Source organism: Equus quagga, chromosome 2, assembly GCF_021613505.1.
Source record: "Equus quagga isolate Etosha38 chromosome 2, UCLA_HA_Equagga_1.0, whole genome shotgun sequence".
In the NCBI taxonomy this organism is placed as follows: domain Eukaryota; kingdom Metazoa; phylum Chordata; class Mammalia; order Perissodactyla; family Equidae; genus Equus; species Equus quagga.
The window spans coordinates 57,630,842-57,650,837 of record NC_060268.1 but is presented as its reverse complement, the minus strand read 5'-3'; the positions used below and the strand labels follow the sequence as shown (position 1 = coordinate 57,650,837).

The 19,996-nt window shown below is 36.1% G+C and overlaps 1 protein-coding gene across 9 annotated transcripts in view; it reads left to right on the top strand.

Annotated features, from left to right (window-relative positions):
• The window catches only part of HERC1 (HECT and RLD domain containing E3 ubiquitin protein ligase family member 1), a 203,187-nt gene that overhangs the window by 29,138 nt on the left and 154,053 nt on the right, over positions 1 to 19,996 (top strand). The window lies entirely within an intron of this gene.

Here is a 19,996-nt window from a genome sequence, read left to right as displayed (position 1 = left end):
TGAAGGATTTGGGAGTGGAAGTGTTTATACAAAATGCTAACTTACGGGAATGTGATTGGAGGGTGGGAGTGTAACAGTCCTAAAAGCCCAATATGTTACAAATCAAGAGACCCCTAGCTTGTATTAGGTTCCCTGTTCCACTTTCTCTTTACATTGAGTTCTCTAGTTGGGGAACTTTTGGTTCCTAGACAGCTCGAGGCCATCTAATGACAAAGTTTACATCCTTTGGGCATGCTCCAGCTACATGACTTGAAGTTTTTGCTTGTTACCCCTGCAAAAAAACTTGATACAACATTGTTATTGATATAATAGGATATAAGAGGGCAGAATCAATTGGCCTGTGATGGTTACAATGCAGTATTTGTCTTTTTGTGATTGGTTTATTGGTTTATTTCACTTAGTATAATGTCCTCAGGGTTCATCCATGTTGTAGTATATGTCAGAATTTCTTCCCTTTTTGAGGCTGAAAAGTATTCCATTGTCTGTATATACCACATTTTCTTATCCATTCGTCCATTGGTGGACATTTGGGTTGCTTCTGCCTTTTAGCTATGGTGAATAATGCTGCTTTGAACATGTGTGTACAAATATCTCTTCAAGAACTTTCTTTCAGTTCTTCTGGGTATATACTGAGAAATGGAATTCCTGGATTATATAGTAATTCTATTTTTAATTTTTTGAGGAACCACCATACTATTTTCCACAGCCACTGTACCATTTTACATTCCTACCAACAGTGCACAAGGGAGCCAGTTTCTCCACATTTTGGCTAAGACTTTTTTCTTGATAGTAACCATCTTAATGGGTGTGAGGTGGTATCTCATCGTAGTTTTGTTGTGTTTCTCTAATGATTAGTGATATTGACCATCTTTTCTTGTCCTTATTGGCCATTTGTATTTGTTCTTTGGAGGAATGTCTATTCAAGTCCTTTGCCCATTTTGAATTGGGTTCTTTTTGAGTTTTAGGAGTTCTCTTTAGATTTTGGTATTAATCCCTTATCAAAAATATAGTTTGCAAGTATTTTCTCCCATTCTGTGGGTTGCCTCTTTATTCTGTTGATATTGTCTTTTTTGTTTTTTAAGATTTTATTTTTTCCTTTTTCTCCCCAAAGCCCCCCAGTACATAGTTGTATATTCTTCGTTGTGGGTCCTTCTAGTTGTGGCATGTGGGACACTGCCTCAGCGTGGTTTGATGAGTAGTGCCATGTCCACGCCCAGGATTCGAACCAACGAAACACTGGGCCACCTGCAGCGGAGCTCGCAAACTTAACCACTCGGCCACGGGGCCAGCCCCTTGATATTGTCTTTTGATGCACAAAATTTAAAAACTTTCATGAAGTGTAATTTTTCCATTTTTTCTTTTGTTGCCTCTGCCTTTGGTGTCATATCCAAGAAATCATTACTAAATCGAGTGTCCTGAAGCTTTTGCTGTATGTTTTCTTCTAAGAATTTTATAGTTTTAGGTCTTACATTAGGTCTTTGATATATTTTGAGTTAATTGTAGTTTTTTTTTATGAGGAAGATTTGCTCTGAGCTAACATCTGTTGCCAGTCTTCCTCTATTTTTTTTCTTTTTTGCTTGAGCAAGATTAGCCCTGAGCTAACGTCTCTGCCAGTCTTCCTCTATTTTGTATGTGGGTTGCCACCACAGTGTGGGTTGACCAGTGATGTAGGTCCACACCCGGAATTTGAACCTGTGAACCCGAGCTGCCAAAGCAGAGCATGTTGGACTTAACCACTGTACCATGGGGCTGGCCCCTTAAGTTAATTTTTATATATAGTATTAGGTAAGGGTCCAACTTCATTCTTTTGCATGTGGATATCCAGTTTTCCCAGCACAATTTGTTGAAAAGACTGTCTTTTCCCCATTGAATGTCTTGGCACTCTTGTCAAAAATCATTTGACCATATATGTGAGAGTTTATTTCTGGACTCTGTGTTCTGTCCCATTGGTCTATATGTCTGTCTTTATGCCAGTACCACACTGTTTTGATTACTTTAGCTTTGTTGGAGAGAAGCAGTGAAAGTGGGCATTCTTTCCTTGTTCCTGATCTTAGAGGGAAAGCTTTCAGTTTTTTGCCATTGAGTATGACGTTGGCTGTGGGTTTTCATTTGCAGCTTTTATTATGTTGAGGTAGTTTCCTTCCAGTCCTAGTTTGTCGAGTGTTTTTCCTATGAAAAAGGTGTTGAGGGGCCGGCCTGGTGGTGCACCGGTTAAGTTTGCACGCTCTGCTTCTCAGTGGCCTGGGGTTTGCTGGGTCAGATCCCGGGTGCGAACATGGCACCGCTTGGCACGCCATGCTGTGGTGGGCATCCCACATAAAGTAGAGGAAGATTGGCATGATGTAAGCTCAGGACCAGGCTTCCTCAGCAAAAAAGAGGAGGACTGGCAGTAGTTAGCTCAGGGCTAATCTTCCTCAAAAAAAAAAAAGGAAAAAGGTGTTGAATCTTGTCAAATGTTTTTCCTGAATTGATTCAGATGATCATGTGGTTTATGTTCCCTTCATTTTGTTTCACTGCATCTTGAGCCTGACTTAGGAGTGGCTCCTGAAACCTACTCACAGAAATTCTCTAACCTCTTCTCTGCACTTTTTAGTCTTGCTTGCAGTTATCCATGTTAATTTAATTACTTACCATGATTTTGTAGTATTTTCTTGTTCCATTACCTTCCATCTCCTGACTTCCCTCAAATTCTATATTCTCCTTTGCTTTCAAAGCTCTTAGTTTCTCTATAACTGACCTCCACCACTACCCATGGAGATCCTAACTTTCTTCCAGGGGTTTTCTAGATCATTGCCTCCTTTGGATATTTGGGGCAAAGAACAATATTGTACTTATGATTCAGACACACCAGTTCTTCTGTATTTTTAGAAGTTCTTCTACACTTCTAGACTTTAGTTCTTTTACACTTGAGGTTGGGGGCTGGGTGTGGATATTAGATGAATGATAACGATATCTATGGTTGGGGATAATAATGATGATGATGATAATAGACACCATTTATTAAAGACTTATTATGTGTCAGAACAGAACTGAGGAAAGAGGTAGGTAGAAGAGGTTGTCTCTGTTAAATTACAGAGTTTATTATTTAGTTGTACAATTCCTAAATTGACTTTTAGTGAGTCTTTGAATGACTGATATGAAGTTAACTTGTCTGAAAGTTGCTGTTTTGGTAGCCAGAATTATTTAAATGTAGACATCAGTTGTAATCAGTTAATTTAACAAACACTATAATGTTCTAGGCTGCATGCAAGGGAATTAAAATTGAATAAGATGGAGTCCCTATCCAGGAGGAGTGTATTATCAATTAGGGGAGAAAAGAAATCCTAAATAATTACAGTTCAAAGTGAGAGAGATCCTGTTAGAGAATTAGAAAGCCTAGGTTTAAGTTCTGAAAGGCCTTGCATGTGAGGGGTACATGGGAGAGGGTAGAAGAAGATAAACTGAGAAAGTACTTCAATACCTGATTGTGAGGAGTTGGTTGCTAGTGTAAAGCAATTGGTTTTTACTTAGTAAGTACCAAGTTGCCATTTGAGGCTTTAAGCAAGAGAGTAACATCAGGTTTGTAGAAAGATGGAGGATGAATTGGAGTGGGGGAGAACCTGGTATCAGGGAGTTGAGTAAGGAAGCTACTCTAATGAATCAGCATGTAGAGAATTTGCAATTAGATGTACAGTTATGATTCCAACTCCAATTTTGAATGTGGGTTTTTTCCACATCACTAAGCAGTTCTCAGATACCAGCTGGTTGTCCTACAATTCAACTCAATTTGACAGTGTCTACCTGGAGATAGTGTCAGATCCTACGGGTTAAGGGTTCAATCCTGTACGACTTTCCCCCATATACATACTTCAGATGCCAATTGCAAGTCCAGATTGTCACCTGTGCTTCTGACCAACTGGCTATAGACTTCCTCCTTGGGTTTGGCTCACAGAACTCAGCAAAGCATTTTACTTACCAGATTACTGGTTTATTATGAAAAGATGTAACTCAGGAACAGCCAAATGGAAGAGATACACGGGGCATGGAAGTTCTATGCCCTCTAGGAGTGTGCCACTCTCCCTGAATCTCCATGTGTTCACCAACCTGGAAGCTCTCTGAACCCTGTCCTTTTGGGTTTTTATGGAGGTTTCATTACATAGGCATGGTTGATTGTATCGTTGGCCTTTGGCCATTGAACTCAGTCTCCAGCCCCTGTCCGCTTCCCAGAGCTCAGAGGGTGGGACTGAAACTTCCAACACTCTGATCAGGAGCTTGGTTCCACTGGCAATCAACCCCTATCTTTAGGTGCTTTCCAGAAGTCACTCCATTAACATAAACAAAAGATAGCTTTGTTCCTCTTATCCAGGAAATTTCAAAGGTTTTAGGAGCTTTGTGCCAGGAATGGGAACAAATACATCTGTATAATCTATATATGTTTCTTATTATAAATTGGAGTATCACAGATGTCATCCTTAGGCTGATTCAAAGGGTGAGGGGGAGTAGGTGGCAGTGTCACACCTCTCCAAAAGAAGTGGTGGGAGTGGGGAGTTGGGCATGTGTATTTTGACAGGCTCTCACACTCGATTCTTATATCCACACTCCATTTAGAAATAATTTTTCCAGAGAGTGGTGTTACGGGACAGTGGAAATAGCACTGGACTTCAGAGTCTAGAGACTTGTGTTCATATCTGGACTCTGACATTCACCTTATGTGTGATCTTGTCAAATTATTTAAGTCCCCTCCCCCCCAGTTTTATCGTGATATATTGACATATAAGAACATTGTATTAGTTTGTGGTTATTATTATTATTTAATTTTAAAAATTTGTTTCATGTTACTGTCTCATGGATTTTTATGATAATTAAATATCAACCTACAAAAAACAGAAACCAATTTAAGAGGCAAAGCATTCTTTTGGGATCAAAGAATTGCAATTTGGGGACCACAGATTCAGATAGAAACCCATATAGTGTCCTGATTACAGGATAGGGGCTCAAGATTTTATAGGGAAAAGGGAGGAAGATAAGGTAAGTTGTATTAAAGAAGAGTTTGTTGGTGCTAGATGAGGTGAGGCTCTTTTGTACTTCATAGATTGGGTTGAGATTCAGTCATCAGGCGAAAGGCTAGACTTGTACTTCATTGATTGGTTAGCAATTCCATCATCAGCAAAGTCCAATTTCATCAATTCCTTACAAACAGGATATTCTTGTCCCTACTGACTTCTTGGAATGTTGCCTGTTTGATCCAGTTTGGAAGATAAAGAAAACAAGACATGCAAGGCAATTCCTCTCAAATGGCTACTCTGGCTCTATTTTAATATGGCTCCACTCATGTCATCTTTAACATAAGTTAAAGTGTCTGAAATCTAGTATGTGCTCAGTAAAGTTTTGTGAATTTTAAATGTTAATCTAATTTTTAAAATTAAAGAAAATTTATGTTAGAAACTACTGAATTTAGTCATATTTCAGTACCCTCATCTACATATTAAATGAAACAGATTTGTTAAAAATTGTAGAAGATGTGACTGTTGGAAAATGTATAGTTGATGAATGGACTTAAGTGATGATACCCTTTGGTAGTGGACTAAATATAGTTTTTTTGTTTATTTGTTTGTTTTTTTTGTGAGGAAGATTGGCTCTGAGCTAACATCTGTTGCCAGTCTTTCTCCTTTTGCTTGAGGAAGATTGTCGCTGAGCTAACATCTGTGCCAATCTTTCTCTATTTTGTGTGGGATGCTACCACAGCAGGGCTTGACGAGCAGTGCTAGATCTGTTCTGGGATCCTAACTTGTGAACCCAGGGCTGCCAAAGCAGAGCGCATGAATTCAACCGCTATGCCACTGGGCTGCTGCTTTTAATTGTGTAGTTTATTTTAAAATTGTGTTTACTCTTGATTGATGAAACTAAGAGCCAGTTCTTTGAGAAGATAAACAAAATCGACAAACCCGTAGCCAGACTCATGAAAAAAAAAAAAGAGAGAAGACTCCAATAAATAAAATTAGAAATGAAAGAGGAGAAATTACAAAGGATACCACAGTAATATAAAAGATTATAAGAGAATACTATGAAAAACTATATGCCCATCTAGAAGAAATGGATAAATTCTTAGACTCATACAATCTCCCAAAACTGAATCAATAAGAAATAAAGAATCTGAATAGACCAATCATAAGTAAAGAGATTGAAACAGTATTCAAAAACCTCCCCAAAAATAGAAGTCCAGGACCAGATGGCTTCTCTGGAGAATTCTACCAAACATTCAAAGATTTAATACCTGTCCTTCTCAAACTACTCCAAAAAGTTGAGGAAGGCGGAACACTTCCTAAGACATTCTACAAGGCCAACATCACCCTGATCCCAAAGCCAGACAAGGATAACACAAAGAAGGAATATTATAGGGCAATATCACTGATGAACAGAGATGCAAAATCCTCAACAAAATATTGGCAAACCGAGTAGAACAATATATTAAAAAGATCGTAAACCAGGATCAAGTGGGGTTTATACCAGGGACACAGGGATAGTTCAACATCTGCAAGTCAATCAGTGTGATACACCACATTAACAAAATGAGGACTAAAAACCATGTGATCATCTCAATAGATGCAGAGAAAGCATTTGACAAGATCCAACATCCATTTATGATAAAAACTCTCAATGAAATGGGTATAGAAGGAAAGTACCTCAACATAATAAAGGCCATATATGACAAACCCACAGCCAACATCATACTCAATGGGGAAAAACTGACAGCCATCCCTCAGAGAACGGGAACAAGACAGGGGTGCCCATTCAACATAGTCCTGGAGGTTTTGGCCAGAGCAGTTAGGCAAGAAAAAAAGTAAAAGGAATCCAAATAGGCAAGGAAGAAGTGAAATTCTCACTGTTTGCAGACGACATGATTCTATATATAGAAAACCCTAAATTATACATTGGAAAACTATTAGAAGTAATCAACAACTACAGCAAAGTTTCAGGGTACAAAATCAGCTCACAAAAATCAGTTGCATTTCTATATTCTAATAATGAACTAACTGAAAGAGAACTCAAGAATCCCATTTACAATTGCATTTACAATTACAATCCCATTTACAACTGCAACAAAAAGAATAAAATATCTAGGAATAAATTTAACCAAAGAGGTGAAAGACCTATACAATGAAAACTATAAGACATTATTAAAAGAAATGGATGATGACATAAAGAAATGGAAAGATAATCCATGCACATGGATTGGAAGAATAAACATAGTTAAAATGCCCACACTCCCTAAAGCAATCTACAGATTCAATGCAATCCCATTCAGAATCCCAATAACATTCTTCTTGGAAATAGAACAAAGTATCCTGAAATTCATATGGGGCAACGAAAGACTGCAAATAGCTGAAGTAATCCTGAGAAAAAAGAACAAACAAAGCTAGAGGCATCACAATCCCTGACTTCAAAATATACTACAAAGCTATAGTAATCAAAACAGCATGGTACTGGTACAGAAAGAGACACACAGATCAAGGGACAGAATTGAAAGCCCCAGAAATAAAACCACACATCTACAAACAGCTAATCTTTGACAGAGGAGCTAAGAACACAATGGTGATAGGAAACTCTCTTCAATAAATGGTGTTGGGAAAACTGGACAGCAACATGCAAAAAGAATGAAAGTAGACCATTACCTTTTGCCATACACAAAAATTAACTCACAATGGATTAAAGACTTGAAGGTAAGATGTGAAACAATAAAACTCCTAGAAAGAAAATATAGGCAGTACATTCTTTGACATCAGTCTCAGAAGCATCTTTTCGAATACCATGTCTACTCAGGTAAGGGAAACAAAAGAAAAAGTAAACAAATGTGACTTTGCCAGACTAAAGAGCTTCTGCAAGGCAAAGGAAACCAGGAACAAAACAAAAAGACAGTTCCCCAACAGGGAGAAAATATTTGCCAATCATATATCCAACAAGGGGTTAATCTCCAAAATAAAGAAAGAACTCATGCAACTCAACAACAGCAAAGCAAACCTGATCAAAAAATGGGCAGAGAATATGAACAGATGGTTTTCCAAAGAAGATATAGGCCAACAGGCACATGAAAAGATGTTCAACATCAGTAATCATTAGGGAAATGCAAATCAAAACTACACTAAGATATCACCTTACACCTGTTAGACCGGCTATAATTACCAAGACAAAAAACAATAAATGTTGGAGAGGATGTGGAGAAAAGGGAACCCTCATACACTGCTGGTGGGAATGCAAACTGGTGCAGCCACTATGGAAAACAGTATGGAGATTTCTCAAAAAATTAAAAATAGAAATCCAATATGACTCAGCTATCCCACTACTGGATATTTATCCAAAGAACTTGAAATCAACAATTCAAAGAGACTTATGCATCCCTATGTTCACTGCAGCACTGTTCACAATAGCCAAGATGTGGAAGCAACCCAAGTGCCCATCAACTGATGAATGGGTAAAGAAGATGTGGTATATACCTACAGTGGAATATTACTCAGCCATAAAAAGACAAAATTGTCCCATTTGCAACAACATGGATGGTATTCAAGGATATTATGTTATGTGAGATAAGCCAGACAGAGAAAGACAAACACCGTATGATTTCACTCATATGTGGAAGATAAACAAATACATGGAGAAAGAGAACAGATTAGTGGTTACCAGGGGGGAGGGGATTTGAGGGGTGGGCATAAGGGGTAAAGGGGCACATGTATATGGTGACTGACAAGTACTGACGTACAACTGAAATTGCACAATGTTATAAACTATTATGACCTCAATAAAATAAAAAATAAATTGTCCTTACTGTTTATCTGCTTATTTCCCAAATTTTAGAAGTAAACACAAAGTTTTAACAAAACCACTGTAAAATGCAATCTTCAGTGTCTAAGAAAATTGACCTAGTCTTTAAAACCTTCTCTAGAGTTTAAGATCTGTAAAGCAGAAACTTGTGCTTTAGAATTCTGTTGCTACATTTTAAAGTGTTGTAATTTGTGAGTGTGTCATTTAAATTTTCAAGGTAGGAAAAAGGATGATTATTCCTGTACCTTTTTCCCTCCAACTACTGAAGTGGGGCTAGGAGAGTGGAAAATTGGGAGGGAGAAGTCCTAGCTATTACAGGATAAATGTGTGGAGTCTTCTGTTAGTCTCAGTTTAGGTAGGTAATTTGAGACATTATTTTACTTTTTTTTTTCTTCTGAGGAAGATTTGCCTTGACGTAACATCTGTTGCCTCTTTTTTTTTTTTTTTTAAAGATTTTATTTTTTCCTTTTTTTCCCCAACGCCCCCCGGTACATAGTTGTGTATTCTTCGTTGTGGGTTCTTCTAGTTGTGGCATGTGGGACGCTGCCTCAGCGTGGTCTGATGAGCAGTGCCATGTCCGCGCCCAGGATTCGAACCAACGAAACACTGGGCCGCCTGCAGCGGAGCGCGCGAACTTAACCACTCGGCCACGGGGCCAGCCCCTGTTGCCTCTTTTTTTGTTTGAGGAAGATTAGCCTTCAGCCAACATCTGTGCCAGTCTTCCTCTATTTTCTATGTGGGGCACTGCCACAGCATGACTGACAAGTGGTGTAAGTCTGTACCAGGGATCTGAACTTGTGAACCCAGGCTGCCTAAGTGGAGTGTGCCAAACTTAACCACCAGGCCACGGGGCTGCCCTCAAGAGACATTATTTTATATTAAAAACACACCATCCAAATTGTAGGAATTTAAAGTAATTTCTTGATTAAAATGGACTACTTAGTTTGGGATACCCCAAAGTCCTGGAAGCACACGTTCGATCTACTCTGCCAGCAGGGCTGTATCTGGAAAGAGGTTTGAGAAGTCAGCAATATCTTCTGCACTTGCTGAATTTATTTGTCCTTTTTGTATTCTTTCCAGAAGTGAGTAGAGTGTGGTGTCAGGGAGGGGGAAATCCTCTTTCTCTCCTTCTTGTGTTCTTATAGCTGGCCTAATAATAAAATTCACACAAGTCAAGATTAACAGGAGAAAAACTCAATTTAATTACGTGCACAGGGAAGAATTGTGAAAATGGTGCTTGGAAAGTGAACAAAGCAGGCAGAATCTAAATCTTTTACACAAAGAAACAATAAATTTGTGAGGAATGACAGGACAAAGAACCTTAGATTTGAAGTACATAATTAGGGAGGAATTTAAGCAGAATTTAGCTTGAGGGAGTAAATAAGCAAGGTTTATTTATATAGACTTCTCTGCTGGAAATCTCTGGTTCTGGGGATAATGATGGCAGGGAGAGCACCTTTCACATGGGAGATTCATTTCCTGCTTTCAGGGGGAACAGAGACAGGAGGGGCAGAATGCCCGTCTTGCTTCTCAAGTAACTTTAATTCAAAATAATCAGTATGCTATTGTGGTATAGTTTGGAGTGGCCTGCCCTGGGCCCCAACAGTAGTAAGGTCTAATTTTGTATGTCATTGAACGTGTGGGTTTTATTTTAAGTATAAAGGCTCATAGTATTCTAAAACTGGAAGGGACTTTGGAGATTATCTTATTTGAATCCCTTATTTTTTAGATGAGCCCTGGGGAGGGTAAGTGATTTTGCCCAAGGTTATTTCTTAAGTATCAGTGTCTTAATTTCCTGATTCCATTCTAGAATTTATTGAATCATACTTGTCTTTTTCTAGCTAAGGTAGGAGCTTGATTAAACTGGCTTAAGGCATTAAGGTTTGAAAATGTTGGTCAATTGGATATAAAGATATATACTTTGTGAACCTACTATATACTTTCTTGGAGTTTCATGGAAAATGAAAAAAATTGTCAGTTATCAATTATTGCACCTTGCCCCAACTTGACAGTTGCTAATAACAAGAACTACACTGAAAAGTAGTTGATTAAATCAGTGATTTTACTTTATTTTTGAACAATTGTGGGCCAGTAACACTGGAGATCCTACAGCTGGTAGATAATTTAGTTTTGAAATGGTTGGTCTAAAAACTAGGTTTTATATAATATTTGAAGAAATACTAACTTTATTCTCTATCTTAGTGAGGGAGAAAATTATTTATTCTAATGTTTGACATTTAGAGAGAGTCTGCTGATTGTACCTGATGTGAGTGAGGCTTACAGCTTGAAAACTTTAGACGTTCAAGTTGATTTTAGTTTATTGTAAGTGTTTTAGCATTGAAGGAACCACGGTTTATAATTTGAACAGCTCATGAGTTGGTTTTTATTCTATTTGCCTACAACATAATATGTTAAAGAAGGGACTAAACAGATCTTATCTGGTAACTCAAAAGTTTTATTGAAAATGTTAGTTTGATGCAGTATTTTGTTCTTTGAACCTCTCTCTGGTGATCATATTATTCTGAAAAGCATCATCCCCTAATTTTTGGCAAATCTGGCTGCATTGGCGGTTCGTCTTTCTCTTTTACAGAATGCATCATCAGAATACACCCAGAGGTTATATTTGTGATATTTATATATAATACATATGCAGAACGACATATTTTAAGTACAGTTATCTCAGAGTATCTAAAGTAGCAGGCTGATGGATGTATCATCTCTAGGGTATTTGTCCCATAACTTTGCAGATTTCTGTATACCAGAGGAAAGAACAAACACCATTAAACCTACGTTATTCAATTTTTGTTTTACAAAAGCTTCTGTGTTAGTTAGAAACAGGATAGATAAAATCAATCTTTTTAAAAAAATTTTTAGGATTGTTCAAATGCTATTTACAGAATCAAGCCCATTATAAAGATGTCTTTGCATTTTTAACTATCCTAAATTAAAAGAATAATGGGATAGTGATGATAACTTTTGATTATATTATAATTGAAAATGATATGATTACAAACTTTTTTGTTTTTCCTTTTCTTGAGAAAAATTTAAGACTGAAGAAAAATACAGAGAATTATAAAAAAGACCCTCCTATGTTTCTTCTATCATCATTTAACTAGTGTTAACATTTTGTCATGTTTCTGCAACCATTTTTAAAATAAAGGAATGGAAGCCTAACACGTGAAGTTGATGTCCTCCTGGACACCTGCCACCCCACCTAGGTGATCATATCATGACTTTGGGGGTCTATCCTTCTAATCTTTAAAAAAAAAAAACTTTTATGTACATCTACACGTATATCTACAACCAATATTTAGTAGACATGGCAATAATGAACAAAATAATAATGATCACAATAGCAGTTTACATTTATTGTGTATGTACTATGTTCCAGACGGTGATTCTCAGAACTTTATGTGTGTTGTCTCATTTAACCCTCATGATAGCCATTAGAGGTTCTCTTATTCTCCAGTTCGCAGGTAAGCAGATTGAGCCATGAAGAAATTAAAGAGCTTGCCTTGGTTAATAGCCAGTAAGTTGTATAGCCTAGATTCCAACCTAGCCAGTCTTGCCGACTTTGGGGCTTTTACTTTTAATTTATGTAGTGCCGCCCCTCTAGTATTGTTTTTTATATTCCTTAAATACTAAATGTTGTTTTGAATGTTAAAAAATCATATTGTTTTTGTTGATTTGCATGTGTTAACTTTATAGTATAAAGTTTAAACTTTGGCATCATCTGAATATTCCACATTTTAGTTGTCTCTTCCCTATTGATGAATAGTTAGGTTTTTCCCTATTGTAAAGAGAGTGCACTGAACATCCTTAAACATGTTTCCTTGTACACACTGGGATAGAGAGTATATACATTCATTTGGAATAACGTTTTTATCATATGCTAACATTCATGATATACTAGCTTAATATATGTCCTTGGATCTTGTTCTGGACTCTCAATTTTTTTATATTGATATTTTGTAGTATAATCTGTCTATTGTGTCAGAACCACATTGGTTTAGTTATGCCAACATTGTAATTTTTAATATCTGGTAAGCCAGGACCCTGTGCAGTTTGTAATTTTTTTCAGATATTTTTTTCTCTTTTTGCAATAGCTGTGTATTTCATTTAACAGATAATCTTAATAAATATTTTATCAAGTTTCAGAAAAGCCCAGGGTGATTTTGGTTAATATTGAATTGATTTTATGCATTAACTGAAGGAGAATTAACTTCCTAAAATGTGGATTATTTCTAATGAGAGCATTGCTTAGCTCTCCACTTATTAAAAGAATCTCTTTTATTCTCTGGTAGAATTTTAATTATTTTTTAATAAAATTTTTGCACATTTCTTATTCAGTTTGTTTCTAGGTGTTTTATGTTCTTTGTTAACAACTCTACGTGGAATTTTTTTCTCCTTATATATAATTCTTGGTTATTGTAGTTATTTAAAGATACTTTTGAGGGTTTTTTTTCTTATAATTGTTTTTAATAGCATTTAGTCAGATCATTTATAGTGGCAAGTGTTTATAAAAGATCTTTAGGACTGGTTGGCAGTTTAGTCTTATCTTGGGTTTTCTTTTAAAATTAGAAGAGGGGAACTAGTTATGAGTTAACAGAATATTTTAGGGTATTACGTTGACTGTAAAACCAAAAGATACGCTGACATCGATTCTATAAACAGTAAATATGAATGCAGCTTTTTTAAACCTATTGATTTACGTTTTTAAAAAACACCCTTGTTTCTTTAAATGTTTCTTGAAAATCCTGTTCTGGATGTGATATGAGTCCAACTTCTTGGGAGCTAGGGGATGAGTTTATGTGACCGTCAAATTCAGAGTCTGATTTAGAGTTAAAGTTAAATTGCATTGCAAGAAAGTTATAGTCACTGGTGGCATAATCAGTTCCTTAGATAATACAGCTTCTAAAGCGTTCATCATCCTAGTTACCCTCCTTTTTGTTTTCACGTACATATACCTTTCTTTTAAAGAAGTAAAAAATATGAAAATTCATCAAAATTCTGAAAGTCATAGAGTTAGTAGCTTTGGCCTTTGATATTAGAAAGTGACTTTCATTGCGAATATGTTCTTCATTCTGGGTCAAAGTGAGGTAAAATGGGAAAAATAAGATTCTTATGCAGTCTTGAATTGTGAAGTATCCAGATGAATGTGCATTTGCATGCTGCGAAGCTGCCTTGTGTTGGGCTGCAGTCTGCTGCTCAGCATGATCCTGGAAGTCCTTATTAAGTGAGGGTCTCCAGAGCATAATGCTAGCTCCAGGATGATTTGTTGAAGATTGCTTCTGCTTTAGTAATTTTCCTTTCTCTTTGTCCAGTTCTGCCAAGATTGCAACTCTGTTTTTGTTTTGAAAGCCTTGTCCTGAAGGGTTTGCTGCCATCTTCCTATTTTCTTTTTCAACTGTGTTTAGTGGCAGTTGGTCAGCAGGGTCACAAGAGCATGGGACCACCTTGAAGTTGGATCTTGACTCTCAAAAGGGAGCCTGACCACTTAGAACAAGATGCTTTTGAGTTTTGATTTTTATTTATTCTGTAATTAACTACCTCACTGTGATCTTGTTTCTAATATTTAGTCAGATTCTTCTGATGGATTTTCCAGGTATTCAGTAATATCACTTGTAAATAACAATTTCTAGAACATATACTACTTTTTTTTTGTTCAGTTGCATTATTGATAATAGTGGTGAAAGTGAGCAGTCTTGACCTTCACTCTAAAAGCCAATACTGCTAGTGTTTTTCTTTGCATTTGTGATATGTAATTTTAATCATTTTAAAGAGAAAACCTTTGTTTTTGCTGTATTAGTAGATTTTTATTAGGAATGGATATTGGGTTTTATCAGATACTTTTTTAACTTCTCACAATATAAACTGGATTTTGTTAAAGTTAATAGATTTGCCTAAATTGTGCCGTCTTTATATTCCTGGAATAATCACCACTCACATTGTGTGTTAACCTTTTAATGTACTGTTGCACTTTTCTTGCTAATATTTTAGTTGTGGATTTTTACGACCACCTTGATGGGGCAGTATTATAAGTGTATTTTTTGTGCTTTGTGTGTTTTACTATTGTTACTTTATTGGCAGCTAAAGAAGAGCTGAGACTCTTTCTTCAATGCCCTGAAATGTTTAAAGTAGCTTAGGAATTGTCTGTTTCTTGAAGGCATGAAAGATTTCTTCCTTAAACTTGATTTTTGTTGTTGTTAGTTTCTTTGAACCTCAGTACTAACTTATTTCAGTGGTATCCTAAACTCGGCTATTCCAGTTCTCCAGTTCAGTGTATATTACTATCAAATTGGTTTTCTTGAAATGTATCTTTCATTGAGGACGTATAAGGTACCAGGTACTGTGCTAGGTGCAGATACCATTTTTGCCCCCCAAATTATTGGTTTTGACTCGTCATAGATTGCAGAACAAAAGCAAACTCGTTGGCTCATTAAATATTTTTTTTCACGTTCTGAACTCAGCGTTCATTTTCTTACAATTTTATATGAACACCTGTATGTTTTCTAGCTCCTCTGATCCGCTTTACATTCTTCAAATGCTCTTGACTTTCTTTCCTTTGAATTCACAATTTGATGAACCTGGGATGGCATTCTGTAATTTTTTTTAACCATAAAAGTCATTCTTGCTGTATATTTGTTTGTATATTTGATGTATATTTGATTGCCCACTGCTGATTCTGTTTTCTTTTAGTAACATATCGTAAGTTCATTTTAGGGAAGCCCTTCCTGCCATACTCTTTTCTTTTTTAAAAAATAATTTATTGAGTCGAAATTCACATAACACAACCATTGTAGAGTGAATAATTCATTCGTACTTAGTACATTTTCAATATTGTGCAACCACCATCTCTGTCTAGTTCCAAAACATTTTCATTACTCTAAAGTAGAACCCGTTAAGCAGTTTTCCCCATTCTCCCCTCCCAAGCAGCTGCCAGCTTTCTTTTTGTCTCTATGTATTTGCCATTTCTGGACATTTCATATAAATAGAATCATACAATATTTGGCCTTTTATGTCTGGCTTATTTCACTTAGCATGGTATTTACAAAGCTCAGTCGTATTGTAGCATGTATTAGTAACTCATTCCTTTGTATGGCTGAGTAATATTCCATTGTGTAGATAATAATACATTTTGTTTATTCATTAATCTGTTGATGGTATTTGGGTTGTTTCCACTTTTCAGCTGTTATGAGTAATATTGTTATGAATGTTCCTATACAAGTTTTCCTATGAACGTATATTTTCAATTCTCTTAGGTATTGACCTAGGAGTGGTGTTGCTGGGTCATATAGTAACTCTGTTTAACTTTTTGAGGAAATGCCAAACTGTTTCCCACAACTGTCTTTCCATTCTTACTTGTAAAATTGAATATCTTATCCTTTTTTCCTTGATTAAGTTAGCTGATTGTTTTGTTCATTTTTCTCACTAGAGTCATTTCTGAAATTTAGATATTAATCCTGGTGGTTTTTTATCTTTCTTATTCATCAATTTTTATTATTTTTATTCTCTTAGAGTCTCTTGTTTTTCTGATTCTGAACTGAATTACTAATTATTTAATTCTTATTTAGAAATGAAGTATTTAAATCTCTGTATATTTCTTTGAGTCAACTTTGGTTACATTTTGTTGATTTTAACATATAATGTTTTTATATACTTTTCTAGATAACGTGAAATCCCTTTTTTCTTCCCCTTTTTGCTTAAAAACCTATTTAGAAGAGAGTTTCCAAAAATTTGGCTTTTTGGTTTCCTTTCCTTATTTAAAAATGGACTATTTTTTGGGTCTGGCCCAGTGGTGTAGTGGTTAAGTTTGGGCGCTCCACTTCGTCAGCCCAGGGTTCACAGGTTCAGATCCTAGGCATGGACCTGGACATCACTCATCAAGCCATGTTGCAGTGGTGTTCCACATACAAAATAGAGGAGGATTGGCACAGCTGTTAGCTCAGGGCCACTCTTTCTCACCAAAAAATGCACATATATGAGATTCGAAAGGTTATGCAGTGAAGAGTAAATATCTTTCCTACTCATATTTCCCAGTAACCCAGGTCCTCTCCCCACAGAGGGAACCTAGTGTTGCTAATTTTTTGGTATATCCTCCCAAAGTTTATGCATTTGTGAACATACATGCATGTTTAATTTTTTAGAATATAAATATGTGACTGTATATGAACTATTATACTATACCTGAATACGTATTTTTCTTTTTTCACTTAAAAGTATATCTTGGAGATAGTTCCATATTAGTTGTTTCTGTAAATGCTTCTTGGTTTCACTGCTTGTGGTTAGAAATGTGGTCTAAATTCTACCTAGATTTTGGAATTATTGTTAAAATACAGTTAGTTTTCAAAGATTTTCCGCTAACACTAAGAAGATATTTTAGAATATCCATAACATTTTATCAGTTTGGAGTACATGGATAACTTCAGGACATCAGTGAAACCTTTGTAGTTTTGCTCATATTTTTAGGAGTATGTACATAGGAGTTTTAGTCTTAGGGGAGTCAGGATCCACAGTGTTCATCAGATTCTCATAGGGATCCATGGACTGACAGGTTCAGAACTAGCGGTGTACATACTTTGTATCTGTTTGCTTGATTTGTCAAGGAAGTAAGTCTCTATTACTGTGGTTTCCACTCTGTCTCTGCATTTTCTTTGGTTTCTGCTTTATATATTTCATTACTATGCTTGTACATAAAGGTTCATGATGGTTATACCTTAGTAGCAGTTATACTGTTTATTACCAAGTAACCCTTTTTGTCCCTTTTTTTTTTAACCTATTATTATTAGGTAATAAACCTTTCTAGATCACTTTGTTTTAGATCTCTCTCTTATGCATATATTTTTAAAATAAGATTTACTTATTAGATCTTATTATTATGTATACTTAATTTATAACAGATTATAAGTAACTGGGCCGTATCTACTTGCACCTATGTTTTGTTCAGATAGCATATAATGTTTTTTTGATATCAGCGTTTTTTTGGTATCAGTATTTGTCTTTGGTTTTAATGGGTGAGTTTTACAGATGTTGATGTAGTAGATGTGCTTAGTCTTAGACCTTTTTTCTCTGTTTTATCTTTTTAATACTTCTTTGCTTTCTTCCTTTGTTTTCTGTCCTTTGTTATATTGTGTCTGTTTCTTTGATTCATCCCTTGTCCTTGTGTAATTTGGAAAAGTATATGAATATACCCAGATGGCTAGATAGCAGTAAATTATCTAGAAAAGGAAATGGTGAACTTCCATTCATAATAGCTAGAAAATAAAAAATATTTAAGAATCAGTTTAACAAGAGAGGCGCAGGACTTATATGAAGGAAATCTAATAGTATTGGATCAAATAGAAAGGCATGCTATGTTCTTGGGTAGACAGATTATCATAAAAATGTCTACTTTCTGAAAATATGTAAATTTAATGCAACTCAAATTAGAATATCAATAACATGTTGGGGAAGGTAGCGTATAATTAAATAAAATAATCTTAAAGGTTAGGGACTTCCTTACCAGCCATCAGAACGTTTATAAAGCCACTGCATGTTGAGAAATAGGAAACTCCTTTTAGTTAGTCTGGAATTTCTTACCACTGGAGCTCTTTCTTTTTTTTTTTTTTAAAGATTTTATTTTTTCCTTTTTCTCCCCAAAGCCCCCCGGTACATAGTTGTGTATTCTTCGTTGTGGGTTCTTCTAGTTGTGGCATGTGGGATGCTGCCTCAGCGTGGTCTGATGAGCAGTGCCATGTCTGCGCCCAGGATTCGAACCCACGAAACACTGGGCCGCCTGCAGCGGAGCGCGCAAACTTAACCACTCGGCCACGGGGCCAGCCCCTGGAGCTCTTTCTTGAAGATCTACTATATCATAAAAATAAAATGTCCTTCAGCATGTGAGGATCTTTCTCTACGACTAACTGTTGCTGACTAGTGTTCTGGGGACTTGCTGGAAAGTCAGGACTTAGTCCCCACCTCTCCCGTAATATGTCATGTTGAAACTTTTCAAACATACAGCAAAGTTGAAAGCTTTAAAAATGAACAGACGTATACTCATCACCAAGATTCTACCATCAATATTTTACTATACTTGTTTTATTTTATATCTATCCATATGTATGTATCTTTGCACATACATTAATGCATCTTACTTTTTGATACATTTCAAAATAAATTACAGACATCAGTATACTTCCCCCTAAAAATACTTCAATATGCATATCACCTGGAGTGCAATATTTATTGAGGTAAAATTTACATGCAATGAAGTGTAAAAATCTTAAGTGTATAGTCAGTGTGTTTTGACAAATGCATGCACCTGTGTAATCAAACATTACCATCACTTCAGGAAGTTCCCTCATGCCCCTTTTCAGTCTATTCTTGCCCTCACCTTCTAGGGGCAACCACTGGTTTGATTTGTCTTTTTACAGACATAGGTTTTCTTTTGGGTAAATCCCTAGGAGAAGAATTGTTAGGTCATTGAGTAGGTATATGTTTAGTTTTATAAGAAACTACCAGACATCTTTCTAAAGTGATTGTTCCATTTTACACTCCCACAAACAATTTGTGAGAGTTATGGTTGTTCTGCATCCTTGCTAACATTTGATATTGTCAGTCTTACTAATTTTCGTCATCCTTGTGGATGTGTAATAGTATCTCTTTGTGTTTTGAATTTGCATTTTTCTATTTTTCTGATGAATAATGACCTTTAACACTTTTCTTGTGCTCATTGGCCATTCATGTGCCTTATATGAAGTTTCATTCACATCTTTTGCCCATTTAAAAAATTAGGTTGTCTTTTTATTAATGAGTTGTAGGAGTTCTTTATGTATGTAGGATGCCAGTCCTTTGTGGGATATATATTTTATGAATAGTTTATCCCAGAGGAGTTAGCTTTTAAGTACTTTTTTCAACAAATACTTACTATGTACTGCAATACAGCTGTAAGCAAAATAAATATAGAAAAACATTCCTGCTCTTTTGGAGTCACTGTAGTTCCTCAGTACAGCCAGGGAGACCAGTAAGAAGGCTTCATCAGTGATTCTAGAGTCGATGGCTTGGGCCAGGGTTTTAGCAATGGAGAGGGTGAAAGCTGTTTGGATTCTGCATAAATATTTTAAAAATAGAGCTGACTCACTGAATTTGGAGTGTAAGAGAAGGAGGAATCAGTGAGGACTCCCAAGGTTTTTGGCCAAAGGAACTAAAAGGTTAGAGTTGC